This window comes from Dendrobates tinctorius, unplaced genomic scaffold, assembly GCF_039654945.1.
Source record: "Dendrobates tinctorius isolate UK_male_01 unplaced genomic scaffold, ASM3965494v1 ptg000039l, whole genome shotgun sequence".
In the NCBI taxonomy this organism is placed as follows: domain Eukaryota; kingdom Metazoa; phylum Chordata; class Amphibia; order Anura; family Dendrobatidae; genus Dendrobates; species Dendrobates tinctorius.
In genome coordinates, this window is record NW_027361707.1 from 60491379 (window position 1) to 60504304 (window position 12926).

Genomic DNA, 12926 nt, shown 5'->3' on the forward strand with positions numbered 1-12926 from the left:
CAACACATTAGCCGGATGGCTAATGTGTCAATCCCTGTCATTGCAGCAGGCATGGCCTGATGGGACTTGTAGTCCCATCGGACGATGCCTGCACACACACACACAACACCCTTGGCAGGCCCGCACAGACACCCTGAAGGTCCGCACAGACCCCCGGCAGCCCGCACAGACCCCCGCAGGCCCGCACAGACCCCCGGCAGCCCACACAGACCCCCAGCAGGCCCATACCGACCCCCAGCAGGCCCGCACAGACCCCCCGGCAGGCCGCACAGACACCCGGCAGGCCGCACAGACCCCTGGCAGGCCCGCACAGACCCCCGGCAGGCCCGCACAGACCCCCGGCGGCCCACACAGACCCCCGGCAGCCTGCTCAGACCCCCGGCCGGCCCGCACAGACCCCCAGCAGCCCGCACAGACAACCGGCAGCCCGCACAGTCCCCCGGCAGCCCACACAGACCCCCGGCAGGCCCGCACAGACCCCCGGCAGCCCGCACAGACCTCCGGCAGACTGCACAGACAACCAGCAGCCCGCACAGTCCCCCGGCAGCCCGCACAGACCCCCGGCAGGCCCGCACAGACCCCCGGCCGGCCCGCACAGACCCCCAGCAGCCCGCACAGACAACCGGCAGCCCGCACAGTCCCCCGGCAGCCCGCACAGACCCCCGGCAGGCCCGCACAGACCCCCGGCAGCCCGCACAGACCTCCGGCAGACCCGCACAGACCCCCGGCAGGCCCGCACAGACCCCCGAGAGGCCCGTACAGACCCCGCCCGCACACACAGACACACAGTGTCCGCCCACGCACCGCCCACACTCTTCCCCCCTTCTGAACTGTATGTGCAAGTAAAGAAAGGGTTTATTTTCATTCCGATATTTGTGCCCCAATGACTTGCATGGGTTTCCGGTATCGGAAACGGCAATACCCGATATTTTTAGGGTATCGGTCCGATCCAATCCGATCCGATTTTTCTCAATATCGGAAGGTATAGCTCAATACTATTCTTGATGCTTATGAGTGGCTTGCACCGTGCAGTGAACCCTCTGTATTTACTTTCATGCAGCCTTCTCTTTATGGTAGATTTGAGTATTGATACGCCTACCTCCTGGAGAGTGTTGTTCACTTGGTTGGCTGTTGTGAAGGGGTTTCTCTTCACCATGGAAATTATTCCACCACTGTTGTCTTCCGTGGGCGCCCAGGTCTTTTTGCATTGATGAGATCACCAGTGCTTGCTTTCTTTCTCAGGATGTACCAAACTGTAGATTTTGCCACTCCTAATGTTGTAGCAATTTTTCAGATGGGTTTTTTCTGTTTTTGCAGCTAAAGGATGGCTTGTTTAACCTGCATGGAGAGCTCCTTTGACCGCTTGTTTCCTTCACAGCAAAACCTTCCAAATGCAAGCACCACACCTCAAATCAACTACTGACCTTTTATCTGCTTAATTGAGAATGACATAACTAAGGGATTGCCCACACCTGTCCATGAAATAGCCTTGGAGTCAATTGTCCAATTACTTTTGGTCCCTTTAAAAACAGGGTGGCACATGTTAAGGAGCTGAAACTCCTAAACCCTTCATCCAATTTGAATGTGGATACCCTCAAATGAAAGCTGAAAGTCTGAACTTCAACTGCATCTGAATTGTTTTGTTTAAAATTCATTGTGGTAATGTCTAGAACCAAAATTAGAAAAATGTTGTCTCTGTCCAAATATATATGGACCTAACTGTAAATGTAGCCAGAAATGCGTAAGAATGTGACTCTGTTTTTATCCATTTGTGGATATAGCTACACCTTTTTATGATGGTGTGAAATAAAGAATTGTTTTTGATTATTCAGCTTTGTGATCCGACAACTTTTTTCTTCCCCTCAGCTCTCAGGTGTACTCAGTGTGAGATGCTTGAAAGATGATGTATTCTGATTTGTCTATGTTCACTTTTTGAAAGCGAGCAGAAAAGAAGGATGATATAGCGGGAAGATTTGTGATTTTGGTCAGTAAGGAGGTGATGTCAGGTACACATAGATCTGTGTGTCATTGGTGTAGTGATGATATTGCAAACTGTGCCATTACATTAGCTGTTCCAGGCTGAAGTTGTAGATGGAGAAGAGCAGGGGTCCTACAACAGAGCCTTGGGGAACACCGAAAGACAGGTGTCGAGGTGAGGAAGTAGTGTGGTAGACGGAGACAATGAATGCCCCCCTACCAGTCTTATTTTTTTTTTAAAGACTCTGCCGATAACCCCAAAAAGGACATTTGCAACAATGGTTATGGCCGCATCAGCAGGGGTAGTAAAACTAACAGTCTTATCACCACCAGCATGATCAGGCACATGGCAGCAAACCACCTGATTTTGTTGGTTGAACACCAGGCTCCATGAACGGTGTCTGCGGGGGATACCTCTGCTTCTTCTGCTGTTGTGCATGTAAGCCAATCCTGTTGTGAACTCATTTTCTGGTCTACCAGTTGTGAGTTCTCCTTCCGGGCTCCCTCTGGTGGTAACAGGAGGTAGTGAGGTTGATTTAATTAGTAGAGATCTGCCACCTGATGATGAGGATAATGATTGGATCTCTGGAAACTCAGACTGGATTTAAGACAGGCGACGCCCTATTCTGGGGCTTGTGATTCCTTCTGGCTTTTCAGGTCTTGGTTTTCAGCTCTGTTCCAGTCATCTCAAGCTAAGAGTATCTGCTAATGTTCACACTTGATTTTGTTGGTCTATTCAGTTTTTTGTGTGGTCAGCCAGCCCCAGCTGGGGCTGTGCTGAATTTCCACTCTTATTTATCTGTATTTGCCAATTTGCTTTTTGTCCCTTATTAGATTGGCCTCTTTTTTGCTCTGTCTCAGAATATTTCAGAGTGCTGATGTGCTGATATAGTGGGAGAAGTCTAGTGACTTCAGGGTTAATTTTGTTATCAGAAGTGTTGGATATTATTTTTGTAGGGTTTTTTGGACAGATTGCAGACAATGTCTTTCATTTCCTGTCCTTTCTTGTTAGTTTGGGCCCCATCGTTTGCTCAGCCTATTTTCCTTCCTGTATTTGTGTTTTCATCTTGTTTCACCGTCAATACATGTGTGGGGGCTGTCTATTCCTTTGGGGTCTGCTCTGGGGCAGTTAATTTTCCCCTTTTCTTGCTTTAGGCTTATTTAGTCCTCCGGCTGTGACGAGGCATCTAGATTCATCGTAGGAACGCTCCACGGCTGCTGCTAGTTGTGTGGTTAGGATCAGGGGTCTGCAATCTGCATAGTTACCAACCTCTCTGGTTTTCTGTGACTTAGCTTGTTTAGTTTTCCTCCTCGGTGACCCATTGATAACACAATCCCCTGTCTATGGTGCATGCGAAGATGCCTCGTGCCCAGCACCGGCCGTTGACCACAGTCAAATAGCACCATCATCAAGGACATCCAAAGCCTTGTCCCAGCACAGCATTCAGTTGCCCATACCCCAGTCATTGGACCGTAAGCGGAAACATGCAGCAAACGGCCTACAGGCCACAGTGCAACATTCACAAATTTCTCATCTGCTTACGCTCTAAATGTTGCATATTAGGATCATGGGAGATGGACGCTTCCCGTAACCTGATGGCGGTGACAGTAACAAGGTAATCTGTCCCCACCCGCCACTATTTCTCCGGGTATGTCATCACGACATTACACAAGCACGCACGTGTCCTACAACACTACCTGGGCCATCAACAATGCTGTTACAGGGAAAGTGCACCTAACCACGGACCCGTGGACAAGTGCTTGTGGGCAGGGATGGTACATCTCACTGACAGCACACTGGGTTTGCGTAGAAGTCATGACCCAGTCGGACATTGGGAGACCATGTCACAGATGTATGGAGGAGACAGGTTGTGGATGGCTTTGAATGTCATATTTAGGGTTTTAAACTGTAGCCTATGGGTGTCATGGGGCAGTAGTGGGAAGACAGGGGTAGAGGAACCAGGGCCCCTGAACTGCCCCTCAGGCTATGGAGGGCCCTGACTTTCCTTAACTTGGGGGTACACTTAATGGTAGTGAGGCCAAAGTACCCGACCAGTCCCTATCTCCTGTTTAGCCCTGAGGTAAACCCCAACCCCCGAGGTGAGACAGGGAATTAAGTAAACTGCACCAAAACCCAAGGAAAAGGTAATACAGACACCTTGGGGTTAAATGAACTAAAAGACAAGACTTAGCTTCCTCTGCTGCAATGCTCCAGGACAGCAGAGTCAGCCACTTGAGAACAGCATACAACGGAAGCACCTCAGAGCTATGTCAGCTCCTGAACTCCAGCTTGGTTGGCCTCCAAAGAGGAACAATATCACCAACAATTAGCTGGTGCACCTGAGAGCTTATATACGAAGGTGGGAGTGGTTCCACCTGCATAGATAATTAATTACAATGCAGTAATACCAGCGACCACCTGGGGGGAACCCACCAGCAGACTAACTAAGGTTGTAATAACACCAGCGATCACTGGGGGCAAAAACTGACATTAACCCCAGAGGGCCTGAAAAGAAAAAAGGTTATATAAGAGGATCCAGATCTGACATCGATCCAAAAATGGATCGTGACAATGGGCAATAGGAAGGTAGTGAAGGGCATGACAAAGAGGAGAAGCTGGGGGATAATGGAGGGACAGTTGGATTACTCTGACAGCAGAGTTCTAGATAGATTTGAGTGGTGCCAGAGTGCTAAAGGGGAGGCTAGAGAGTATAAGACTGCAATATTCGAGATGGGAGATCATGAGGTCGTGCACAAACATTTTTGAATTTTCTTGGAATGTACGGATCCAGGAAATGCTTTTGAGTTGTAGTGGGCAGGAGAAGACAAGGGCTTGGATCTTAGCTTGAAAGAGAGGGCAGAGTCGAGTATCACCCCGAGGGCACGAACATGCGGGAATATTTGTCCCGGTGTGCCGCCCCGGCTTTACACAGGCAAGTGTCCCTCAACATTACCCGTGCCCTCCACAATGCTGTTACTTGGAAAGTCCACCTAACCACAAACACATGGACTAATGCTTGTGGTCAGGGACGGTACATCTCACTGAGGGCACAATGGGTTAACATAGTGGAAGCTGGGACCCATTCCAACCTTGGTATGGTGCACCTCCTCCCAAACCACGAGTATTGTGGGCCCTACGTCAATCTTGGTTGCCCCCACAGTCTACAGCTCCTGCACCTCCTCCACCCCCTTCACCTCCTCTTTAGCCTACAGCTACAAAAGGTAGTGCATCAGTCACAAGCTGGAAGCACTGCAGAAATGCCGAATGAAAGAGGGAACAGGCTGTGCTGAAGCTATTATACTCTGAAAGAGCAGGCAGATCGTTGGCTGAGATGGCTGAACCCACAGCCAGGCATGGTTGTATGTGACAAAGGCTGGAACCTGGTGGCTGTTCTGTGTTGAGGAGAGCTCACCCATGTGCCATGTCTGGCTCATGCGCTTAACGAAATTGGTCAACGTTTTTTGAAAAGCGACACGGAGCTGGCAGATCTGCTCGGAAAAGTGCAATGCTCGAAATACCCATTTTAGAAAGTCAGCTACAATGTCATCGGCCCTTCCCATGATTCAGCAGCACTTGCAGCTTCTGGCTCAAGACTGGTGGGTGTGTGATGCCCTCAGGCCTTGGAACTCTACACTGCAGATGTTGGAAAGGATTTGTGTGCAGAAGAGGGCAGCTGTTGAATAGTCTACCAGCATCAACAAGGTTGTTGGTATTCAGTTCTGTCTTCACACATAACATGTGAGAAGTGGACATGGATGCCTGACATATGTAACATCCTCCAAAAATTTGACGAAGCCACAAAAAGGGTAAGCATCAATGACATCATAATTAATGTCTACATCCTGCTTAGCTGTGTTCTATTTTGAAAATTGAGATTTATTATAGAGCGAAAACTTATTTACAGTTTAACAGTTTCAAGAACAACAGTCCAAAGTAACAATGATAATGATAATTCAATAATTAAACCAAAACAAAACTACCCTGCTGGTGACAGCTTACAATCCACACTAAGTAACAATGATAACTAGTGTTGAGCATTCCGATACTGCAATATCAGGTATCGGCCAATATTCGCTGTATCGGAGTTCCGATACTAAGTTCTGATACTTTAAGAATATCGAATACCGGAATCGGAAGTTCCCATAATGCAATGAGCCAGTTTGATTTTATTCAGCCAATGAGGAATCCTAAGAAGTGTGGGCACATCCTGTTATGCATGTTAGGCATGTTAACTAATGGCATGGCTGTGATTGGCTGCGAGCAGACCACCCCACTGTAAAAACGAGAGTGACAGACTGCCCAAAAAAGGGAAGTTAGGCCTAAATTGCTTCAATTTTTGGCACACGGATGTATGAGGCCTGTCACAGATAGACCCCACTGTAAAATGTGACCTGTTTTTTAAAATAATGCAACATAGTGCTGTATATATTTTGAGTACCAGACAGGAAAACACTGGAGTACCGACCTACAATCACAAATTTTTATCACACAGATATATGAGGCATGTCCCAAATATACCAAACTGCAAAATATGTATTTTTGGGGTGGATGCATAAGAGTGCTGGATATAACAAGAGTGACAGACTGCCCGAAAAAGGGAATTTAGGCATAAAATGACTCAATTTTTGACACACGGATGAGGCGTGTCACAGATAGACCCCATTGTAAAATGTGGCCTGTTTTTTAAAATAAAGCAACATAGTGCTGTATATAAGTATTGTGACACCCAGGACAGAAAAGAAAACTGCTGTAAACTGCCCAGATTTAGAGCACCCACAGATATGAGCTGGCACAGAGATAGCACTACGAAAAATGTGTTTTTTGGTTTCGTTTTTTGGCTAAATAGTGCTGTATATAAGTACAGTTTCTCCCAGGACAAAAAAAGAAAAATGCCATAAACTGGCCAAACTTTAAGCACACACAGTTATGATCTGCCACGGAGCTGCCACTATGACAAATGTATGCCCTGTTTTTTTTATTTTTGGGCTAACTAGTGCTGTATATCAGTACTGTGACACCCAGGACAAAAAAAGGAAAACCGGCCTTAACTGACCAAACTTTGAGCAGGCACAGATATGAGCTGCCACAGAGATACCACTAAGACAAATGTGTGGCTTTTTTTTAAATTTTTTTGCTAAATACTGCTGTATGTAAGTACAGTGACAGCCAGGACAAAAAAATATAACTGCCGTAAACTGGCCAAACTTTGAGCATGCACAGATATGTGCATGGAGATACCATACCAAAAATGTGTGGCCTGTATTCCAATTACACCTGGGGCTAGCTATATATGGACAATATATCCTACAGGTAGCAGCACCAGAACACAGAAAGGGAATGGACCCTCTGAATGTATGCAATGATCTATATACACAAATGCAATGCCTGCAGGCCTTGCACTGATGTGTGTAGAGCTGCCTACCTAACACTGGAACCTATATGCTCTGGAGTTAGTCCTTAGAAGGATTGTTGGTTTAGCTCTATTTCAGTAGTTTAGGATGGTAGACCCCACGCTAACTAATAAATCCCCAATTCTGACCCTATATTGGTAGCAGCTCTCCCTACACTATCTCAATCCGGAGCTGAATGCGCTGAGCAGGGCCGCATCCGGTCTCTTATACCCCTGATGATGCTGTGCAGCCTGCCAATCACTGCACAACAACAAAGATGGCTGCGGTGTTTCATTGCCTGGCTGACAATCCCTGCATTGTGATTAGGTCTGTAAAGTCCACCAAAAAAGGTGGGTGGAGTAATCCCGGAAATGCTCGGTGCTCGCCGAGTACACCGAGTACCGTGATACTTGGGCGAGTAACGAGTAGTGGTGAACACATTCGCTCATCACTAGTAATGACCGCTGGAGCCAGCAAGCAGAGCCGAATCCTGACAGTGAATATATTATACACTGCTAGAAATTGGCATGCTACAGTACTTAATTTTATAACTAATGCTCCTGACATAAATGCAGGTGTAGTAATCATTAACTGGTCTGACAGCACAATACATATTTATTGGCTTATATTAACATGGCCATGTTTCATGTTATCTGACAAGTTATGGATTGTTAGATATGTACAGGATCAAAACAGTACATGAATGCATCACCACAACCAATATAAGTACAGAAATACATCACTAGAACCACCATAAGTACAAGAATACAACACAATAACCACAAACAGTGCAGAAGTACAGTATCACAACCACCATCAGTACATGTGTACAGACCCATAACCAGCATCAGTACTGTAATACATTATAAGAATCACCATCAATACATGACTACATCTGTTAGGCGTCGGTTTTCTGTTGCTGCACAGTGAGAATCCCGAGCCTTACACTTCAGAACTCTGGTCTCAGAGTTGGAGTGGCCAGATAAGGTTCTCATACCCATATTCTGGAGAGGCCTGGCTGATCACGTCAAAGACGCCCTGGCCACCAGGGAGGTGCCCATCACTTTAGAGGAGCTCATTACGGTCGCTAGCCGAATAGACATTTGCTTCACGGAGCGAGGGCTGTAGCGTTCCAGGTCCCGCCAGCGTTATAAGTTGGCTCCAAATTTCGCGAGACCTCTGGAACCTTCCGGTCAGCCTCCCGAGCCTCCAGAGGCCATGGAGGTGTCCCGCACGGGGTCCAGGACCCGGTCTGCGTGGGTACCTCCAGTCTGCTTCTGCTGTCGGCAGACTGGGCATCTTGCTAACCAGTGCCCACAGCGCTCGGGAAACGCTCCCGTCTAGTGGTTATCGGAGGGGGCCTACTAGACACCGCGACTTTCTCCTCCAAGCTCCTGTTTAAAGGGGCGTTAGAATTTAATTCCTCCACTCTGATGGTGGAGGTTTGTGTGGACTCAGGGGAGGAGGGCAATTTCATGTCCTCTGCCTTTGCTCAACAACACACAATCCCCCTGGTCTTGCTACCTCAACCAGTCACCATCAGAGTGGTGAATGGGGCGACACTGCCGTCCCAAATCACCCACCAGACGGCTCCACTGAGACTCTCTTTGTCTCATTCTCATCAGGAGATGCTGTCTCTCCTTGTTATGCCCAAAGGGATCGACCAGGTCCTCCTAGGGGTTCCCTGGTTGCGATCTCACTCTCCCCATAGAGAGAGGTCTTCGGGAAAAAATCCTCAGGTGGAGCAAGGCCTGCGAGGGTAGGTGTCTGAGGGACTGCGTACAGGTCGCCACATCTGAGGTTCCTGCAGATCACTCCTCGCTTCCCAAGCCATATCGACAGTATGCAGACGTATTCTCCAAGAAGGCGGCAGAGACCCTTCCACCGCACCGCCCATACGACTGTCCTATTGACCTCTTGTCCGGTGCTGAGCCTCCCCGGGGTCGAGTATATCCACTATCTCTCCCAGAGACAGAGGCAATGTCTCAGTATATCAGGGAGAATCTGGCAAGAGGATTCATTAGGAAGTCGGTGTCTCCGGCGGGTGCGGGATTCTTCTTTGTCCAAAAGAAGAATGGCGAATTATGTCCATGCATCGATTACAGGGGTCTTAGAGCTATAACCATTAAGAACAAGTATCCTTCGCCCCTGATATCGAACTGTTTGATAGGCTACGGGGAGCGAGAGTGTTTACCAAGCTTGATCTGCGGGGAGCCTATAACCTGATTCGCATCCGTGAGGGGGACGAATGGAAGACGGCTTTTAACACCAGAGACGGGCACTATGAATACCTAGTTATGCCCTTCGGGCTATGTAACGCGCCAGCCGTCTTCCAAGACTTTGTGAATGACATCTTCCGGGATATGCTTACCATCTCGGTAGTAGTCTATCTGGATGATATCCTCATTTACTCTCCAGATATTAACTCCCACCAGAGAGATGTTCACAAAGTTTTCGATCTCCTGCGGGCCAAGACTCTTTATGCCAAATTGGAGAAATGTGTGTTTGAGCAGGAGTCCTTGCCTTTCCTGGGCTACATCATATCAGCCCAGGGTTTGGCCATGGATCCTGCCAAGCTACGGGCAGTGATGGATTGGCAGGAACCCCATTCTCTCAAAGTGGTGCAGTGCTTTATGGGGTTCATAAATTAATATCGCCAATTCATTCTCCATTTCTCAACTTTGGTCTCGCCCTTGGTTGCCCTCACCAAGAAGGGTGCAAATCCCAAACTGTGGTCGGAGACTGTCTCCAAGACCTTCGCCTCCATTAAGTCCCACTTCGCTAGCGCTCCCATTCTACATCGCCCTGGTGTAGATAAGCCCTTCATCCTGGAGGTGGATGCCGTGCTCGAGCGGTCCTTTTTCAGAAGGACTTGCAAGGTCGGAAGCACCCATGCTTCTTCTTCTCTAAGACCTTCACACCGGCGGAGAGGAATTATTCCATCGGGGACAGGGAGTTGCTAGCAATGAAGCAGCCCTACTCAGAATGGAGACACCTCCTGGAGGGGGCTCGCCACCCATTCCAGGTGTTCACCGACCACAAAAATTTGGTCTATTTACAGACAGCCCAGCGGCTGAATTCTCGCCAGGCCAGATTGTCCTTGTTCTCCCGATTCCATTTCACTCTGCATTTCCTCTCCGGGGAGAGGAACGTTCGGGCCGATGCTCTTTCCTGGTCCGTGGTGTCATCGGAGGAGGAGCCTCAGTTAATAGTCCTATCAGAGAGCCTGAGGACCGTGGCTCCCATTGCTCTTGAGTCTGTACCTCCGGGCATGACTTTAGTTCCTGCCCATCTGCGACCGGAGGTCCTCTCTTGGGCCCATTCGTCCAGGGTGGGTGGCCATTTTGGGATCAAACGGACCTCTGAACTCCTGGCGAGGACATACTGGTGGCCGCATATGGCTCATGACGTCAGGGACTATATTCAGGCGTGCGTCTTTTGCACCCAGAATCGGTCCTCACGGCAGCGGCCCGCTGGGTTACTCTATCCTCTGCTGGTTGCGGACAGGCCCTGGGAGATGGTCGGTATGGACTTTGTGGTGGGTCTGCCCAAGTCTAGCGGCAGCACTGTCATTTGGGTGGTCACCGATCATTTCTCCAAGATGGTGCATCTGGTGCCACTCTCTCGGCTACCATCAGCACGGGGTCTGGCAGTGTTGTTTATTAAACATGTTTTCCACCTGCACGGCATGCCGAATAAAATTGTCAGTGACCGGGGTCCTCAGTTTGTGTCTCAGTTCTGGAGAGAGCTCTGTTCTCTGCTCAGCATTGAGCTAAATCTCTCCTCGGCCTATCATCCCGAGACGAATGGGTTGGTTGAGAGAGCCAACCAGGCCCTGGTGACATATCTGGGACATTTTGTCTCGGCCAGGCAGGATGATTGTGTATCCTTTGCTGCCATGGGCGGAGTTCGCCTTAAACAATGCTGTGGCTGACTCCACCGGTCAGACCCCATTCCTCTTAAATTACGGTCAGCATCCGCGCGTCCCCGTGCCCATGCCCGTGTCGTCCACCGACTCTAGGGTGGCAGACTGGGCGGTGGAGGCACGTGACATTTGGGCTCACAAGCAGGATGCTATCCGGGCCTCCAAAGAGAGAATGAGTTCCTCCGCTGATTCTCGCCAGCGACCTGCTCTGACCTTCGTTCCTGGCGACTTAGTGTGGCTCTCCGCTCGAAACATCAGGCTGCGGGTGGAATCCACTAAGTTCGCACCGCGCTATATTGGCCCTTTCAAGGTCCTCGAGCAGGTTAACCCTGTGGTCTACCGTCTGGCCCTTCCACCACATTTGGCTATCTCGGACACGTTTCATGTGTCTCTCCTTAAGCCGGTTCACATGTCCTGGTTTTCTGAGCCATCTGCCAGGACATCAGACCTGTCATCTGACGAGTTTGAGGTCAATGCCATCGTGGGATGCAAGGTGATGCGGGGCAAAAAGTTTTACTTGGTGGATTGCAAGGGTCATGGTCTAGAGGCTCAGACCTGGGTGCCAGTGGAGAACATCCACGCTCCTCTTCTCATTGCGGAGTTTGAGCAGAGTGAGGTTCAGAGAGGAGAGGGGGTAATGTTAGGCATCAGATTTCTGTCACTGCACAGCGAGAATCCTGAGCCTTACTTCCAGCTGTCTCCCATTCCTCTCCAGCCACAGTGGAGCTTGCTCAGCAAACTCGTCGGTCCCAGCACTCTGCCCAGACCAGCTCCATGGGTTTGCTTGCTGCTGCCACCTCTGGCACAGCTATGGCAATGCATGCTGCTCAGCAGCGAGATTCTCCAGGGACTAAGCCCTCATGTCGGGCCACTGAGCATGCCCTTGGTGTGATGTCCCATTGGAGATCGAAGGTCACGTGCTCAGGTTCTGCTCGTGTTCAGATTGGCCCATCCGAGAAGCCAGGAAGGTCCCAGACGCTCGAGGCTATAAAAGGTTTGCATGACCGCTTGGCCATGCGCTAGGATAGCCAGTATTTTCTGACTATAAGGAGTGAGTGATGGATGCACGTATGAATGTCTCTTATGACTGACTCATTATGAAACCCCTACCCTTGGTACGCATGTGTTGTGCAATCTAGCCTGTTAGCGCCCAGGCTTAGGCGTAGGTAGGACAGAGTTGAGTCAGATATTAGTCACTATTAGTGACTCGGCACGCCTCAGAGCAAGTGCTCCGCACTCCTTAGCCAGCGTCTATAGCGACGTTCGTGGCAGAGACACCACACGCTCAGTGGCCTAGAAGGACTCTAACCCCGTGCCTTGGAGTGGAGTTCTGTGGCTGTTTGCTGTGCGCTCTGTGGCCGGGCTCTGTGAGCTAAAGAGGCTCCGGCATTCACTTTCAAGCGGCTGTGCAACAGAATCCGCTCCTGTTCACACTGGGTGACGTAACCCACGTGTGACTGTTTTCACGCTGCTCTTCTCTTCTGCCATTACCTAGCAGCAGTGTACCACCTCTGCACGGTGGACCCCGGGCTGCGAATGCACTCTCTACTATTTTATAATCTGGTGCGCTCTGCCAGCCCTAACAACATCACTATAGCTATATAGTTATATTGCCCCTATTGGTCAAACAATC